The sequence below is a fragment of the Adiantum capillus-veneris genome, chromosome 7 (assembly GCF_014529385.1).
Source record: "Adiantum capillus-veneris isolate H3 chromosome 7, ASM1452938v2, whole genome shotgun sequence".
NCBI classification, from domain to species: Eukaryota; Viridiplantae; Streptophyta; class Polypodiopsida; order Polypodiales; family Pteridaceae; genus Adiantum; species Adiantum capillus-veneris.
Window position 1 is genome coordinate 132547297 of NC_140937.1, and position 20095 is coordinate 132567391.

The window sequence follows — 20095 nt, forward strand, 5'->3', positions numbered from 1 at the left end:
TGCTTGACAGTGAAGATGCCTTAGATGGAATTCTGTTCATAGAAGAAGACTGGCTAGGACACTTATGGGAAAAAGTAAGAGAGATTGATGATGGGAGCCTAACTTTGAAGTCAGCTCCTATAAAGGAAGTTTAATTAGACAATCTACCTCCTGATATGGACATGGATGTACAATCCTTGTATGGGGATTGCGGCTCAGAAGCTTCAGGAATGTCTAAATCAATGACTCTGAAAATGCTATCCTCTTACTTGGGAGATACCAAAGATGAATCCATAGTATGTAAAACCACTCAGATAAAAAGAGCGGAATATACCCTAGAGGTAGACAACATCCATTCAATCATGTCTACACCCATTCAATGCACTCTTATTTTAGGAGGACTGTTAAAAATCGGGCCATATTTATGGAATGATCTATAAAAAAACTCTAGAGAAGGTGGGGATAATAGGTCTAATCGTGAAAAATTGAAAAAAATTAAAACACAAATTTGATAACAAAGAGATTCATTCTGTTCCAATGAACAAAGTCGGAGAATACTACAAAGGCGAAGAAGGAAACATAACCCTTCCAGTGAAATATAATGACATAGAAACCAAGGCAATACTGGATAGTGGGGCAAGCATAGCCATAGCCACAAAAGCAATATGGGAGTCCTGGAGACAACCAACCATTAGACAAACTCGAATGAAATTGCAATTCACTGATGGACACATTGAAAGACCCTTAGGACTGCTTGAAAAGTGATAGTTAGTTTTTGTGGAATTGATTATCAACATACTTTTTCAATAGTGGAATTTTCAAAGAAACACAATTATGAAATCATCTTGGGAAGACCTTTCATGTGACACGTACAACTCATTCAGGATTGGAAAAACAATTACCTGTACTTGAAGCAAGAGGGATAAATAACAAGGGTTAATCTAAAAGATCACACATATAGAGATGTCATGAAAACGCCCATATAAGAATTTGACTCAGTCTCTTCAGTTGAAACTAAGCTTCCATCTTGGTTGAACAAAGACATTGCTGTAAGGTCCCTGTCCTAAAAGATCGGGGCGACTTGGAAGATAGCCTTCTTTATCCTCTAAATCCGTTGACGACACCCTACTCCGATAATGCGAAGCAAGGATACGAGCAACGGAAGAGAAGAAGACTTTCACCTGATGTGTTCGTAGTTGCAAGACCCTACGCCACAAGCCTTGTCGATGAGGTTAAAGGTTCTATAGACTCTAGATCCTACATTATAAGAGAAGAAAATCCATTTCACATATTGAGGATCCAAAAACAACGCCTTTTTCCCCGCATTTAAGAGGCACTCCCGCCATCGTTAAATCCGAAATATGACAATAGATAAATCTCTAACTAACTAAGGCAAAGTGAAAAGTACTCGACTAATCGAGTCCACCAATCCTTGACCGGCAACCTGAGCCGGTCCCCACTTTCCACACCGCACTCACCCGTTCTTTTAATGTTATCTAATTACTACCACGACATATACAACAATGTTCCTTAATTAATTCTTAACACAAGTTCTTTAGTACAATCCTTTCAAACACCATCAAACAATTCTTTCATAACCAGAGTTAAAGAATTCTATAATCCGCAAAAAGAAAAGAGTCTTTAGTTTCTATACAAGTTTTGCCGCTAACCACGGACTTTCTCTGTCTAACAGACAGAGCCTTTGCAAAGGTTTTTCCTAATCGCTCACCGCGAGATGCGCATACTTCCCTTTTGCTAACCGCAAGGGTCATCTTGCTACCCGCAAGGCATCTTGCTAACCGCAAGGTAAAAAAAATAAAGTTGATGACCTCAACTTTAATTTCCGCTAACCGCGGATTCCTCTCGCTAACCACGAGTTCCATCTAGAAACAAGATTTTCTTTCAGTAATTCATATTCTAAATGTTTATTTCAACAAGTTCAATCAAAATCATATTCTCAAACCATAATCACTTATCAACAACATTTCTTTATCAACAATAACAAACAATAACAGTTTATAAAAACAATACTTTTACTACTTTATGAAACATATGCTTGTTTCATGTGATTGAACAATCACGTTTCCGGTCGGGTTAAGGTAGGGTTAAATCTAAGTTCATTTTACCGGTCAACATGAATACTATGCATAATTATAAATTTGTTTTACCGGATTTGGAGCGCGTGCGGCTGACTCCTGTGCTGGCGGTTGGACGGCTTTCGCTTCTTCTTCTATTGATGCTTCCGCATGAGGTACGTTTGGAGTTGACATCCTTCCTCCCACCTTCCTTGGTGGTGCAACGGCATAAGCGTCCTTAGAACTTCGCGTTACACGCTTCGGAGCCATAGCTTCGGAATGGAGAAAAGAAAAGCGCGTTGTTGGAGAGAGAGAGAGAGAGAGAGAGAGAGAGAGAGAGAGAGAGAGAGAGAGAGTTCACAAATCGGGTGACGGCACGTCGACGATTGAAGATGGAGATGATTTGAAGGTGAGAGGTTAAGGGAGAGAGGCTTCCTCCGGCGCATCGTTGCGAGAGAGCTTCCGCTTCTGTAGATGTGTGTGTTCAAAGTGAGAGGAGAAGGGTCCTTTATATAGGCCTTAGGGGGGTGCTAAAAATACTGAGAGATTTCAAGAATAGGAGAAGGAAAAGCTCGCGCGTCGTCGCGGCTCTATTATTATTATTATTATTTTTTTTTTGGGCGTTCGCGAATCCTATGCGTGCTTTTAAAAAGCTCTAGACTTACAAGTTCCCATTCTATTTTGAAAGAGATAAGAAAGAGGTATCCTAATTTGACTCACCTCTCTTTCTCTCCTAAAAATACTATCTCTAAGCTTTTTCTTCACACATAGATTAGGTTCCCACATAAACCTATGGTTCCACATAAAGAAAGATCATAAATAAATGGTTTTTGAACCCGATTTTCAATCCGATTGCTTTGATGAACTCATGATGATGACTTGCAAAATTGAGAATCTCAATTGCTTTGAAAAATAACTGAAATGGTTTATATGGATAAATGTTGGGTACATTACAACTGCACAGATGAAGCCTATGTACATGAACCCTTTCCAGAGCATTTGTTTGAGCCGTTTGAGTGGACTCAAATTTTAGCAACAATGGATGTGTGTGTAAATACGTCTATGCCTACTCAATTTTGCAATGAGTATGGTTATGACATAATTCCCATACAAATGATCTCAACCCTTCACATTGAAGACGAAATTCACCCTCTACTATGATGCAACATACAAGTTAGAAGAGTATTCAGCTACCTCAGATGATTCGGGGTCGGAAAACGAACATGTGGAGCTGAACTACTCATGAAAGGAGGGGAGAATTTTTTTTGACTTTCCAAACCAGAAATCGAGAAGACAAAAATGGTATAGAAGAAAAAGAGACACAAGGAACTTGAAATCTAGACCTATGCCATCAGTCTCTAGTAGAACACAGTTTCTGATGCAAATAGATGCACATGATTGTGTCAAAGACAAAACCACTGATAGATAATATGTAAAAAAAAAAGCAAGAACTATCAAAAACATTGAGAAAAACAAGAAAGGAAACTCAAGAAAAACCAAAATACCAGGACAAGGATTCAACCATGACACGAGTTGAACAAAGAAAGAAGTATCAAGAGTTGAAGAAACCTCTAAAGGAGATATATACCACTGAAATGGAAACTACCGAGGAGGAAGGCAAAGATATAATGAGTCTTCCATCCCATTACAAGAAATATACTCTCCAAGAGCAAAAGATCATAGTCGAGCAACCTGTCAGGGAACTAAAAAACAGGGCAAGTCCTACGAAGGACCTGAAAACGCAAAAAGGATAGACCTGGCCGAACCAAGAGAAGAACCTAGACCTACCTACATTGCAAACGACCTAACGTAAGAATAAGAAGAGCTTTTGTTAAGCTTACTAAAAGAATACTGAGATATCTTTGCTTGGTCTTATAAGAATCTCAAGGGTATTGATCCATAAATTTGTCTACACACTATACCTATGAGAGATGATGCAAAACCAAGGAGACAGAGGCCATATACTTACAATGAAACATTTTCCAAAAAGATCAAAGAAGAGATAGAAAAGCTAAAGGAAGTCAAATTCATTTATGAAATTGAACACACAGATTGGGTGTCTCCAATTGTGGTCGTACCCAAGAGAAAAACAAAATTAAGAGTATGTGTCAATCTTAAGAAAGTGAATGCAGCTACCCGGTTAGAGACAACTTTTCTCTTCCAATCACTGAGCATGTTTTAGAACGAGTTGCAGGAAAAGACGCTTACATCTTTTTAGATGGATTTTTGAGATACAATTAACTTTTGGTTGACCCCAAAGAACAACATAAAACTGCCTTTGCAACTGAATGGGGTATTTTTGACTATCAGGTTATACCTTTTGGGTTAACTAATGCTCATGCCACATTTCAAAGATTGATGATCCATGTCTTTCAGGAATATCTTTGAGATTTCTTGGAAGTATATATGGATGATCTATGTGTACATTCATCAATCCGGGGTGATCATTTGGAACACCTCAAAAAGGTCTTCGAAAAACATAGAATTTATAGGATTTGCTTAAATCCTGAAAAGTGCATATATATGGGCAGACAAGGAAAATTGCTTGGACATATAGTGTCTAAAAATGGCATAGCTACTGATATGGATAAAATTCATCTTATTGCTAAATTGCCTAGATCGACAACAGTCAAAGGGGTTCAAGATTTCATGGGACATTGTGGATATTACAAACGATTCATTTACATGTACAATATAATTGCAAAACCCATGTACAATTTGATTACACTCTTTGAATAGACTGATGAGTGTGAAGAATCCTTCATGAAGCTTAAGCAAGCTCTCTCAGTCCCAATATTGAAAGCACCAGATTGGAATTCGGATATTCCACATACAAGTAGATGCTTCCAATTTTGCCATTGGGTGTATAGTAGCTCAACCAGGAGACGGGCAAATTGATTTTCCTATTTCTTATGCTAGTAGATAGTTGAATATGGAAGAGAAAAACTATAAGGGAAGGATTAGGAATGATCTATTCTATAAAAAAGTATAGACATTACCTACAAATCTGTGTTCTTTGTGGACCACCAAGCCTTATTATACTTGGTCAACAAGCCATGCAGCAACATAGGAAGAATATTGAGATGGTACATCATTCTTTTGGAATTTGATTTCACTGTAGTTGTGAAAAAGGGCACCACTCACCAAAGAGAAGATCATTTATCAAGGATTATTTTAGGCAACCCACCAAAAGGAGTAGATGATGATCTACCAGATTCATATATGTTCTCCGTGGAAATGATACCCCGATGGTTGGAAAATATGGTATCATTGATGACCATAGCTCAATTGGATTTGCAAATACCACTTTCTATTACAACGGGATTAATTGAGCAATAAGCTATGTATCAATTACTAGCTTGAAGGCTATACACAAGAAATCAAGATGGAATATTGCTTTTGTGTATTAATCCTGAAGAGAAAACCCAATACCTAAGTCAAGCACATATTACCATAGTGGGACTTCACTTTGCGGAAGACCAAATTATGCAACGGATCTTGAGACTTGGAGTATTCTGGCCAACCATGAGGAGGGATGTTCACTCATTTGTAAAAAAATGTACTCAATGCTAGAAACAAGCACCCATACCTCATGTGACATTGTTCCAAATATCACTTGTTCCTAAGTGGAGTAACTATCTAGTTGCTTACTAATCAAGCCGAACATTTCCTGAGGATATGAGTAAACGCCGCCAAAGAGCAATTGAAATCGAAGCAAGAGAATATGCTCTTATTGGAAACCAATTGTATCAAAGAGGAAAGGATCAACATCTGCGTCTTTGTGCAAATGAAGACGAATATATTCCCATTATAGAACAAGCACGTGCTGGATTAGCTCGAGGTCACTTTTCTAGTGAAACCACCACAAGAGCAATCTTAATGGCAGGCATATGGTGGACAACACTTTTTGCAGACAGCTTGGGAGAGGTTTTATATGACTGTGAGGGTCTCGGATGTGTGGCACCACTCTAGTTTTGTGAGGCCCCTAGACAGTCTGGCCTTCTCTCCGGACCGCAGAGTGGGAGGAGTGAATCTATCGCGGATAGATTGCTTCTACACTAGTGACCATTTCAGTGACTTGGGTGGGATAGTTGGCATTCTGGCAGGGACTTCCTTCTCGGACCATGCACCAGTGATCCTTATAGTGGTAGACAGGTAGAGGAGGGGGAGTACAATGCTTCGCATCCTTGAGAGGGTCTTGATGGACACTGCACTCAAAGAGCGAGTAGAGGGTCTTGATGGACACTGCACTCAGAGATTAAGTAGAGGCTCTCTGGACAGAGAGCTTGGACATGCAAGATTCTCGTGCTGACAGAGTGACCTCAGGACTAGCTCAGATTTGTCGTTTCTTTCTCCAAGAGTCTTTGGATTGCCTGGCTGCAGCGAGAGAGGAGGAGTAGCATCTCAGACGGGGTGTTGCTTCCTTGCAGAGGATGCAGGATCATCATCTAGACAGTCCTTGGTTGGAGGAGCAGTTACAGCAGGCTCGTCAAGAGCTTGTTAGCATAGAGGAGCGGCGCCATGAGTTTTCTTTCCATTGACAGACATCTCAGTGGACACAGGTGGGTGACAATGACTGGTGCTTTCTTTGAGGCAGTGGGACCTCGGCATATGCATGCCAAGGTCAGTATGTTGAGGAGGCCCGACGGGTCAGTTGCTTCTGAGCCAGAGGACATACGTGCAGTTGCTACTGACTTTTACCGTGAGTTGCTGACTACAGAACCTCAGTCAAAGCATCAGGATGCATGAAGGGAGCGGGTGTGGGCATAGATGCCTTGCCTTGTGACTGAGGAGATGCGTCAGAGGCTTGAGCTACCACTTCAGCTTGAGGAGTTGCACATGGCTCTTACTGCACTCCCCGTTGTAGCTGTTTAGGTGAGGATGGCTTGACTCCCAGTTTTTTCTTGGAGTATCGGGACTTGCTTGGCTCAGATCTCTGTAGTGCTATCCAGTACATCTTGCACACAGGAAAGATGCTTGACAGCATGAGTGAGGGTATGATGTACCTCATTCCCAAGGAGGGTGGCTCCTTGGATGAGATTTGAAAGTGGCGCCCCATCACCATCCTCAACTCAGCCTTAAAAATTCTTGCCAAGGCTCTGAGTTTGAAAACGCAGCCACTTCTAGAGAGCCTTATGCATGGGACTAAGACAGGTTTTGTCAAGGAGCGCAATATCCTTGACAACATCTTTACTTTTTGGGCGGCTTCTACCCTAGTGCGGCTCCGTGGTGAGGATCTCATGATTCTTCTTCTCGATTTTGAGAAGGCCTACATTAGAGTTGACTGGGACTTTCTGGAGGGCACTCTACGCAAGATGGGCTTTTCAGATGCTTGGATCATAGGGGTGTCAGCTTTGTACATACGAGCACACAGTCAGGTACTTTTGTCAGGAGGTAGAGGTGATCATTTCTTGCTCACACGTTTGGTCAGACAGGGCTGCCCTCTTGCCCCCTTCCTCTTTATGTTCTATGCTGAGGTGATGATCAGGTTTTTCGTGTCGCGGCAGGTTGGTTTACGAGGCCTAGCACTCCCTCTTCGGGGAGATGGGCTATTGGGCGCTGAGTTTGCTGACGAATCAGCCTTGTACCTAGATGGCTAGGAGGCCAACCTTCACAGGTGTGAGAAGGCTCTTGAGACCTTCTGTTGTGCATCCGGCACACTGATCAACTAGATAAAGACAGTGGCTTTCTCGGTTGGTAGTGCTCCTGTGCCCGATTGGATGTCAGGTGAGGGTTTCAGGTGGATTCCCCCAGGGATTGCAGTTCGGTACTTGGGCTATCATATTGGTTTGGACTTGTCTCCCGAGCAGCAGATTGCTCCCATAGGCAGGAGGAGGTTGTTACATTGGAGCTCCACACAACTTTCTTTGGCTGGCAGAGTTGTAGTGGCCAATCAGGTGTTGTTGGCTACTATGTGGTACATCACTTCTTGTTGGATCTTCTCGAGTTCTTGTATCAGCCAAGTAGAGTGGCTGATCAGGAATTTCCTTTGGTCAGGGTGCGACACTCTAATAGCCCGGGCCAAAGTGGCTTGGCAGGTCATCACTCTTCCTTGTACACAGGGAGGGCTTGGGATCATAGACCCAGCACAGCAAAGCAAAGCCCTTCTTGGGAAGTTCATCGTCTGAGGTCTTCTTCCAGGTGAGGAGCCCTAGAAGGAGTTCTTGTTATAGTGGCTTCGTGCTATGGTGCCTCAGGTAGGAGGCCCCTGGCAACCTTCGACCATATGGATATTCACAGAGATGCGTAGAGTTGGTCTGAGCAGGAGACCAACTCTATAGTGGCTTCGTGCTATGGTGCCTCAGGTAGGAGGCCCCTGGCAACCTTCGACCATATGGATATTCACAGAGATGCGTAGAGTTGGTCTGAGCAGGAGACTGGAGGATCATTTTCTGTGGGGTTGCTTTGATCTTGGGAGCACTTGCGGCGAGGCCTGGAGCAACGCCGTTCTACTTGGACGAAGGAGCGCCTGCGAGACAACCCCTTGTTTGGAACCCCATGTTTAGCACTCAGAGAGGTCACTTGGTTGGTAATCGGCCTCATGTTTCCTGGGGTTCCTTGGTAGCAGGTCCATCACGCTCTTTAGGTGACTGGTTACAGTTTTCAGGCTTGTCAGAGGAGCTACAGGGCCTTCAGCTATAGGGCATGAGAGGGGTGCAAAGCATGTGCCAGGACATCTTAGAGGCAGTACCAATTGAGTGGCTCACGCCTCTCGAGTCAGTAGAGCCCAGATGGATGGGAGCCTTCACGCGACTGGAGGTTCTCATCTCTGTTTGGGCTTGCTCAAAGACCGTTCCCTCCTTGGTCAGAGGCCCTGCAGGTGGAAGAGTGTTGTTTTCAAAGGACCCAAGTGGTGGGCATCTATGGGAGGACTTGTGTCATCGATCCTGACCCAGCTGCTCTTGAGACTGGACATTGGAGACTTTGGGCTTGGGAGTGTTGTCCACTGGCATGAGTAAAATGGGACCTTGGAGAGTGGCTTTGGAAGGACCCCTTCTCTTTTGCAAACCACCCAGGTGTCCCTTTCTTTCAGTACACTGTTCGACTGGGATGTCACATGCTGGCAACACAGAAAGAGGCTCGCCCTACTGTGCAGCACCTCATTGGCAGGAGGAGGGTCTCACAGCTGAGTTCCTAGTAGTTTTTTGGGAGAGGTTGTGTAACTCCAGACTACCGAGGCGAGTCACTTTGTTTCAGTGGTGGTTGGTCGCACATAGAGCTATAGCAGTTGGGAGTTGACTTGTGCATAGTGTTCTCTCGTCCGCATACACAACTTATGACCATATTGTGGAGAGTCAGCATCACTGTCTTTGGGACTGTCCCTTGGCACAGCAGGTGTGGCTTCCTATTCTTTTGCTGATGCCAGCTCTTTCCATGGCTCGGTAGCACTTGGGGGGCATCTGCTTGGTCCACTCTCACGGGCCCGACACTCTAGTTTGAGCTATCATCCACCAGCAAGATGATAGTGATGTAGGGGGGCGACCTACACTCCGGTATGCCATAGAGCTTACTCCATAGGAGTGGTGCAGTGAGAGAGAGAGAGAGGTGTTGGGAGCTCATCAGTGGCCTGACACTCTGCTTCATCTGGCGGGCCTGTTGCTTCTGTATCTTTGAGGCTCACCCTGTACCACCAACAGAGACTGTTCAAGATATTTGGCTTGAGCTGGTCCATACTCTCATAGGACAGTTCAAGAGACTCGAGGGCAGTTCCGACCACATACGAGAGCGCAGAGAGGCTTTAGTTCGATTTTGGCGTCTTGGGCCATTTTTCACCATGGTCCAAGGTGTGCTCAGATGGCACTACCGTCCACCTGTGTGGCTCTTCCCTCCTCCCATCCTCTAATCTAGCCTCATTGTACATATGTTGTTTTGTCATTGGGAGAGTCTCCCCATCATGATTGTTGTAGTCCTCTCTTGTAGAGGAGGTTGTAGCCCTATGGGAAATCTCATTAACTAATAGAAGGATATTTTCTCAAAAAAAAGAACTGCAGAAGTTTCCACCATACCAATTTAATCCAAGCTCAGTAAAGACATAAAAGGAAACTTACTTGTCTAAAGAACAGCTCGAAGAAAACAACATAACGGTTTTCACTGGCAGATTCAAGAGCGAAGAAGGACACCAGGTAGAATTTCAAATGCTACCAAAGGAGATTTATGATGTAGCAGCAAAGCCATACACCAAGGAAGCCAACAAAAGGCGACCAGGAACCATGCAAAGTGGATTTCCAGAAAGAATATAAATTACTATCCACGATCATAGAAGATGGGTCGGCCCAAATCACGGATCAACAAGGGCAAAATGTTGAGGTGGTAATTACTAAATAAATAGTGGCCGAGGCACTGAAGCTGCCCACAGAAGGTATAACTATGCGAGCCAGAGACAGTAAGACAGTAGGTACTTCTACCAAAGATACTGTTGCTGCCACGTTTTTTGATCTCATCCAAAGACAAGTGGAGGAACCAGCTCGCCTCTACCATCAACATTTCCACTTCCTCTCAAAGAGACCGCCATGGTACACAACTCCAAACCATGCAGTTGCGACTACTGTCACTCAAGTATTGAGGTTGACAACCAGGCAAGCAATAGATCATGCGAAATGTGTGCTTACAACACTGAAGATATCATGCTATTGGAATGGCCGACAATTTGTCGCCAGCCCCCGATCAGAACACCTGGATTGTTGTGAGATCCCCACCCCGCCGTCTCTAATGGCGGATCTGATGGTGAACCCGGTGGCCACTAGATCTATTGTGGAAGCAAACAAAATGGTTCAGGGTTCGACTAGCGGACGATCTCTCATCACAAAGTGAGTCGAGTTCGAGCCTACTAGCAGGGAGATCTAGCTCCACCTCCCAGGGGAAGCGTACTTGAACTATCTAGCGATCCTAAGACCCACTTTCCAAGAGAAGAGAATCCCCCGAGTGCCTTTTTTCCCATGTTTCAAAGGCACGTACCCTCGAGATTTCACCGCTCTAGGGGCAATGAGTAATTACTAATATCGAGAAATCACTATGGGGATAGAGAGTTCCCAACCAATCCGGACCACCCATCTCGTAGGCATTGGCAACCCGAGCCAAGCCCCCACTTTCCACCCCCACACTCACACTTTCATGCGTGACCTAATTACTACCACAAAGGTTGTTCAACATAAACATTTCTTGTTTAATTCCAAATCACATTGTTCGTTAAGATAGCCCTTCAACCAGTATTGCAAACAACACCAAGACAGAATTCTAGTAAAAATTCTACTCAAACTTATTCATTAAAATTCCAATGTTCTGGAGGTACAACATTCCCCCTCCAGCGAGAGTTCACTCCTCCCGTTGTCGCCTAGCTGCCCATACAACTAGGTATGTCCAGCGCATAGAAAGCACGTCATGGACACTCCCACCGCATAGAAAGCAAGACGTGGGTTCCCACCGCATAGAAAGCAAGTCATGGGTATCCACCGCATAAAAAGCAAGTCGTGGATTCAAGAGTCCTTAACGAGGAACTCTGCCCCCTGTGATCAGTAGGGGGGTCAGGAATGATTCAACATTGGAAATAAAATGAACATGTCGAGCTAAATTTTCCCTAGCAGACATTCTTTCCTATTGCAACCAGCATACCCATCAATCATTTCCTTCCTACTTTAGAACTTAATGTACGATGAATTCAATGCTGAGGTTTCCGTCGGATTTCTCCAACATGTTTGGGGATATGTTCATTACTAACTAAATGTGTGCAATGTTAAATTAAACAACTTGAATGAAGTTATGACCTACCTCTTCCATTTCTTCGTCGATGGCCCGTGAGATGGCCGGTAATTGTTCGTCCATGGGAGATTTTCCCTTCCCGTTCACCTTGCTCGTTCCTGCCTCGTGGTCGTGGGCTCCACCAAAGGGAGTCCTCTTAACCGGGGCCATTTTAAACTCACTACTTTAAATAATTAACTTGGAGAAAAGAGCTAATGTCCGCAAGTGTCATAACAAGACAAATGATAGATTAGCAACATCAACAATGCCTGCTACATGAGAGGTTTAGATTTTTCCATATAGCAATCATTATGGATGATGCATATTCCTATGGGGACCTGCTCTAAAGATAATTACTCGACTTACGTGATTAAGAATAGTAGGATTTCACTGATGGAATTATCAGAGAGATGAATTAAGTATGATTAATCTCTTTCCTAGCAACTAGATGATGCAGATTTATCTTATGCATATGTGTGAGGAAAGTCAACTCGTAGAGACTTAATAACAGATTAATTTTTCCTTAATTACACCTTAATGCATAAAGGAAATGAATTTAATTTAGTTACAGTATTAATGGGTGATAGAAATAGTGATTCTCTTAAATCTACACTATTACTAGCTTATCGACTAATTTCTATGCCGCCTAGAGAGAGAAAATTATAATAATTATACACTAATCATTAATCGAGAATGATGAATGGCTGATAATTCAGCTATGGAATGATGATTACATAATAGAATATGGTTAAAGAGAATTTAGAGAGTACTTATAGAGAATTACGACTAGGAATAAGCATAATAGACGACGAATTTAGATGGTAGAGAAAGGAATTTACAGATAGCATTAATTAAACCGTGGTTACCGTGATTAAGGGCTTATAATCTTCTCGAATTTCTGATCTTATCGAGCTTCTTGAGATGAGAATTCGGCAGCACCTTCCTCCTTGCTTCTCCTTCAAAAGGTGTGTGAACCGGCAGCACCTTCCCAGTGTGTAGGTGTGTGTGTATGCACTGTGTGTGTGTATGAGGATAAGTGTGTGTGTGTGTGTGTGTGTGTGCAGGTCTTTAAATAGGCTTCTACAGGCTGAAAATCGACCTGGGTTGCTAAATGCATCTGGGAGCTTCTCCAGTTAAGCATGGCAAGTCTAGTTCCCTACTCACCAAGTGTCAAGTTGGCTAGTTTAACTGACTCTGAGACTTAGTTACTGGCTTGGCAGCTTTCCCAGGACTCCCACAAGGCAAGAGGACGCCCCCTAGCTGCTAAAGATGATCCGGAGTGGCCTAGGACCTGTTCCCACACAGTCCTGGACTCCGGTGCCTCCCCGCTGAATTTTTGGAAAATTTGATTTTTGGCTAAAACGGGTCGTACGAGTCGGATTTTGATGCCGTAAATTGCTATACGGAGCTCTAACTAAGACGTACTGGACCGAGTACCTGCCATATTTAGCAGCCCCTGGGGTTCGAAAATGTATTTTTTTGAAATTCGGGATACGGGTGCAGTTTTTCGAGACGATCAAAACTGGACGGGTCGGGTGACCAAAACTTGCTATTTTTGGAATTTTTGTACAAAAATTATTTTAATTCACATTTCGAAGCTTTAAAACATTCTAAACATCATGGCACTGACAGAATTTGGAAAACTGCTAAAAATAGTAACTTTTTCCATTATGTTCATTTCATGGTACAATGGTGTTCTTTTGATCGGGGTCAGAGACCTTACAACCTCCCCAACGTGAAAAATTTGAGATGTCCTCATCTCAAGAATGTGTTTGGGTAATCTTTTATGAGCGTTGGTTCGTCCTCCCAAGTTACATCTTCTTCAGGGTAATCCTTCCACTTTACCAGATGCTCCGTGATAGTTCTGTTGTGCAACTTCCTTTCCCTTGTTTCCAGTACATAGTCAGGTTGGAGGTCGAGAACTCCTTGTGCTGGCATGACTATCTGATCTGAGTCCAAGAATTGATCAGGATTAGGAATATAGGGTTTGAGTAAGCTGACGTGGAATACATCATGAGCCTTCAAGTTTGTAGGTAACTTTAGCTTGTAAGCTTGGTCACTTACAACCTTTACAACCTTAATGATCTCGAATGGCCCACAGTACCTTGGGCTTAGCTTCTTATATCTACCTAGTGATAAGTTTCTTTTCTTTGGTCGGACTCGTAGAAAAACCTTATCCCCTTCTTTGAAAGTTCTTTCTGAACGGTTCTTATCTGCATAGTGCTTCTGTCTATCCTGAGCGGCCTGAATGTCCTGGTGAATAGATCTAGTCTGTGCTTCCATATCTTCTAACATCTTTCTAGAGGCTTCTACCCTGATGGTTGGATCTGAGAAGTTCAGTGGTGCTAAGCAGTCCTGTCCATAAAGAGCTTTGAAAGGTGACATTCCAATGCTTCTGTGTTCGGCAGAATTATAAGCATACTCCACCAAAGGTAGATATTGTAACCACTTCTTTGGCTCTTGTGAACAATAGGCTCTGAGAATGTCCTCGATGACTTGATTAACTCTCTCAGTTTGCCCATCTGTCTACGGATGATACGCTGTACTGAAGGCTAATTGTGACCCAATAGATTGGAAAAGAAAAGTCCAAAATTTTGATGTAAACTTGGTATCTCTATCACTGACGATACGCTTGGGCAGACCATGTAACCTAAAAATCTCCTTGATAAATACCCGGCTAATATCTGAAGCAGTAAAGGTTGTCTTTACGGGTATTAGATGAGCCACTTTTGTGAGCATATCAACAACCACGAAAACAGAATCATAACCTCCTGTAGAAGGTAATCCTGTAACAAAATCCATACTGATGCATTCCCATTTCATCTGGGGTATGTCAAGAGGTTGAAGTTGCCCTGGTAACTTGATTCTTTCGGCCTTTATCCGCTGACAAGAAAGACATTGCCTCACATAGCGAAGTATGTCCCCTTTCATCCCAGACCACTGACAGCGTGAAGAGTCTTAGCATAGCCTGGATGTCCGGATGTAGGGCTATCGTGCGCTTCATACAAAATGGCCTTCTTTAAGGCTGGATCTCTGGGTACACAGAGTCTATGTCTGTAGTAAAGACATCCTCCCATAAGAGAGTAATCTTTAGCTTCAGGCATCTTATTCTGCTGGACTAGAGATACTATATGCTAGTATTCTGGATCTACTAAAGATGCTTCTTTGATTCTGTCCCAGATAGGGTTATTTGGAATAGAGATAGCTCCGAGAAAGGATTTTCGGCTAAGACCATCTGCAACTGCATTTTCCTTCCCTGGTCTATACTTTATGTCAAAGTCATATTCCTGTAATAGCTCTATCCATCGTCGTTGTCGCATATTGAGAATAGGTTGAGTAAAAATCCATTCTAAGCTCTTGTGGTCTGTCACCAGCTGAAACTTGCGTCCGAGAAGATAATGTCTCCATAACTTCAGCGCATGAATAACTGCTAAAAGTTCCAAGTCATGAGTAGGATAATTCTTCTCATGATCTCTCAGCTTTCGTGAAGTATACGCCACTGGTCTTCCTTCTTGAGTAAGAACTCCGCCTAGAGAAAATATGCTAGCATCGGTTGCTACTTCAAATTCCTTACTGAAATCTGGAAGCTTTAAAATAGGAGCTGAGACCAAGAACTCTTTTAGTTTAGCAAAGATAGACTCGTGCTTGGTCTTCCATTCAATCCTCATCCCTTTCTTTAGGAGTTCCATCAAAGGTGCAGCAATACGTGCATAGTCCTTGACAAAAATCCTGTACCATCCCGTTATCCCAAGAAATCCTCTTACTTCATTGACGGTGGATGGTTGAGGCCAATCAACGATGTCCTTGAACTTATCTGGGTCCACTGAAATCCCCTCAGCCGATATGACAAATCCAAGATAGTTGGCTTTTGGTGAGCAAAAAGTGCACTTGCTCTCTTTAGCGTAAAGTTGGTGTTTTCGAAGAAGATCAAGTACTTTGCGAACATGTTCTTCGTGATCTGCCTCGTTCTTAGAGTAGATCAGAATGTCATCAAAGAAAACCAAGACAAAATCATCCAGGTAAGCTCTGAAAATATCCTGCATAAGTCGATTGAAGCTTGCAGGAGCATTTGTTAGACCAAAAGACATTACTGTAAACTCGTAGTGCCCATACCTAGTATTGAAAGCCGTCTTTGGAATATCCGATTCCTTGATCCTGATTTGGTAATATCCTGACCTTAGATCTATCTTTGTAAATATTTTGGCACCGTGGAGTCTGTCCAAAAGTTCCTCAATCCTTGGAATTGGATACTTGTTCTTGACAGTTACCTGGTTCAGTCCCCGATAGTCTATGCATAGCCTTAAGGTCCCATCCTTCTTTTTCTGAAAAATAACTGGAGCACCCCAAGGAGAAGTACTGGTTCGAATGAATCCTTGCTCAATGAGTTGCCTAAGTTTTTCCTTGAGTTCGATAGCCTCTGGAAGTGACATTTTATAAGGTCTTTTTGAGATAGGTTCACATCCAGGGATAGTCTCAATCTCATGATCTACCTCTCTGTGCGGCGGAAGATTCGTAAGTTCTTCAGGGAATACATCATCATACTCTCTCAACCAGTTTGGTCAAAATGAGGTATCTGATTGGTCCACCTTGTTGAGTTTTACTGCATAAATTTGCTGACCCTTCCTTAGTCCCTTCAAAAGTCTGCTGGCCTTAACTAGAGTAGCCTTAGGTCTCCCATTTTCCCCCTGGATTAAGGCTTCATTACCCAAGTTATCTGTAAAGGTAAAATTCCCTTGTGCACAATGTATGTGGGCCCTATTTTGCTTTATCCAGTCCATCCCTAGTATCCCATCAAAGAATCCTAAGGGTAGGGTTCGAAATTGGGCAGAAGTTGGGTGTCCCCCCTAAATCAAAATCAATTTTTCCTGCAGAATGTTGAGATACTACTTCCTTGCCGTTTGCTAACTCTACAACTAGCTTGCTTGTTGGATACTTATCTAGCTTTAGCTTCCTCATGCATCTGGGTGAAAGAAATGAAAGAGTACTACCACAATCTATAAGGAAGTTAACTTGTTCACCTCTGAGAGATCCTGGCGTATGAATGATTGCGTATTGCTCGCAACCATTGGGATTGTCAATTGCAGCATGTAGGGTTGCTCTCTCCACTGCTTCGTCACCCACAGTTGGTTGTACCATTGCGGCATTCACTCTGGCGGTAGCTCCACGCCCTCGCTCTTTGTTCATCCTTCCTCGTCCTCCTCTTCCATTAGCTTGGCCACGCCCACGGGTATTCAAGGGTATGGCATTGGCATTGGTTGCAAATTGGATCTGTAATGCCCATGCTCGCCGCAGCCATAGCATCGGACATCAGGGAACTCCATGGTTGTGGTGGTAGCCACAATAGGGCGTTGGTTATACGCTTGGTTGGCTGGTCTGTTATCCCAAGCAGTGGTCCTTGCCCTCTTTGCCCAATGATTCCTCCTGTTCTGATTAGCCCTTTGTACTTCGAGAGCTAGAGGTTTGGCCCTTAACAAGGCATCCTGTAGCGTCGTCGGCCTGAGAGCTTCCAACCGAGTATTCAGGGGATCGATTAGTCCTTGGCAGAACCTTGCCACCTGTTGTTCCAAGGTCATCTTAGGAGCATATCTCCGAAGAGTGACAAACTTTGAATAGTATTCTTCGACAGATAAATTCAGCTGCCGAAGCGGAAAAGAATTCATTCATCCTCAAGGTTCTATAGGTAGGCGGTAAATATCACCCCATTATTGCAGCTTTGATGTCTTCCCAGGATTGGAAAGATCCCTTAATATCCAGGTCGCTGCAATGTTGCTTCCACCATATCTTGGCATCGCTAGTCAAGCGAAACATTGCAAGCATGGTCTGATTTACGGGTTGGGTCCCCGCAGCTTCAAAGTAATCGTCCATGGCTTCCATCCACACTTCCGCATCTCTCTCCACATTTGCCCCCTCGCCCTTAAAGATCGGAGGTTGGGCTTGCTTGAGGAGGAGATTTTTCTCTTGCGCTGCGGAGTACAGAGCAACGGGCGGTACCTACATGGATTATACGAATTCTTGATACATTACTTGGATTTCAAAATAGACACGAGACTTTAAATAAAATTCAAGATTCTACTTTATCAAGAGACAGAGATTCAGAGACAAAAAGCACTTTATTGATGAAAATTTATTACAATTGAAACCCCTCAAGGTTTAGGATAATTGATGATCAGCTTATTACATGGCTTTATGGATTGCGTATAAAATACGCCTAGGAGATGGTATTCACATGATGCACTACTTCATTCGTGTAATAATTTCTATACTCATTCTTGAGTGGATAATAAACTAAGATATCAAGCCGGAGTTCCACTTTCAGTAATCCAAAGGTTTTGACTCGGTTCGTTGGGATCACGTTGGTGACCTTCTCCAAGAGCCAGTCGTTGATGGTTTGATTGGAGTTGTCTGAAACAGTCTGGTCCAATCGTGTAGGCACCAAGTAGAATATCTCTATTACTCTCAACTCTTCTCCCCAATGTATCTTCTTCAAGTCGGTAGCCAGGCATCCTAGCTTCCGAGCGTTGATGTAGTAAACCCCTCCTGGAAATGTCCAATGAATTTCCCATCCTCTATCAATGCGAGTGCAGTGTGGCGTATAAGCCTTCAACAGTATCTCCATGACATCTCGCCTGAACTGGTAAACTGGGGATCTTCGAGCTCGCTCATCAATAAGCTCAAACACTTGGAACTTCCGATATTCCAGCACGGGGTCTTCCTGCAACACCAATGCAAGGAATTTGGATCAGCTACCTATATACTTTCAGTTCCTTTTAAATATTCAAACAATACGACTTTATTTCCCAACCTAACCTAGGCTCTGATTCCAGGTGTGAGGTCCCCATCCCACCGTCTCCAATGGTGGATCTGATGGTGAACCCGGTGGCCACTAGATCTATTGCGGAAGCAAACAAAATGGTTCAGGGTTCGACTAGCGGACGATCTCTCATCACAAAGTGAGTCCAGTTCGAGCCTACTAGAAGGGTGATCTAGCTCCACCTCGCAGGGGAAGCGTACTTGAACTATCTAGCGATCCTAAGACCCACTTTCCAAGAGGAGAGAATCCCCCGAGTGCCTTTTTTCCCATGTTTCAAAGGCACGTACCCTCGAGATTTCACCGCTCTAGGGGCAATGAGTAATTACTAATATCGAGTAAGCACTATGGGGAGAGAGAGTTCCCGACCAATCGGGACCACCCATCTCATAGGCATTGGCAACCCGAGCCAAGCCCCCACTTTCCACCCCCACACTCACACTTTCATGCGTGACCTAATTACTACCACAAAGGTTGTTCAACATAAACATTCCTTGTTTAATTCCGAATCACATTGTTTGTTAAGACAACACTTCAACCAGTATTGCAAACAACACCAAGACAGAATTCTAGTAAAAATTCTACTCAAACTTATTCATTAAAATTCCAATGTTCTGGAGGTACAACATTCCTCCTCCAGCGCGAGTTCACTCCTCCCGTTGTCGCCTAGCTGCCCATACAACTAGGTATGTCCAGCGCATAGAAATCACGTCATGGACACTCCCACCGCATAGAAAGCAAGAAGTGGGTTCCGACCGCATAGAAAGAAAGTCGTGGGTATCCAACGCATAAAAAGCAAGTCGTGGATTCAAGAGTCCTTAACGAGGAACTCTGCCCCCTGTGATCAGTAGGGGGGTTAGGAATGATTCAACATTGGAAATAAAAGAACATGTCGAGCTAAATTTTCCCTAGCAGACATTCTTTCCTATTGCAACCAGCATACCCATCAATCATTTCCTTCCTACTTTAGAACTTAATGTACGATGAATTCAATGCCGAGGTTTCCGTCGGATTTCTCCAACATGTTTGGGGATATTTTCATTCCTAACTAAACATGTGCAATGTTAAATTAAACAACTTGAATTAAGTTATGACCTACCACTTTCATTTCTTCGTCGATGGCCCGTGAGATGGCCGGTAATTGTTCGTCCATGGGAGCTTTTCCCTTCCCGTTCACCTTGCTCATTCCTGCCTCGTGGTCGTGGACTCCACCAAAGCGAGTCCTCTTAACCGGGGCCATTTTAAACTCACTACTTTAAATAATTAACTTGGAGAAAAGAGCTAATGTCCGCAAGCGTCATAACAAGCCAAATGATAGATTAGCAACATCAACAATGCCTACTACATGAGAGGTTTAGATTTTTCCATATAGCAATCATTATGGATGATGCATATTCCTATGGGAACCTGCTCTAAAGATAATTACTCGACTTACGTGATTAAGAATAGTAGGATTTCACTGATGGAATTATCAGAGAGATGAATTAAGTATGATTAA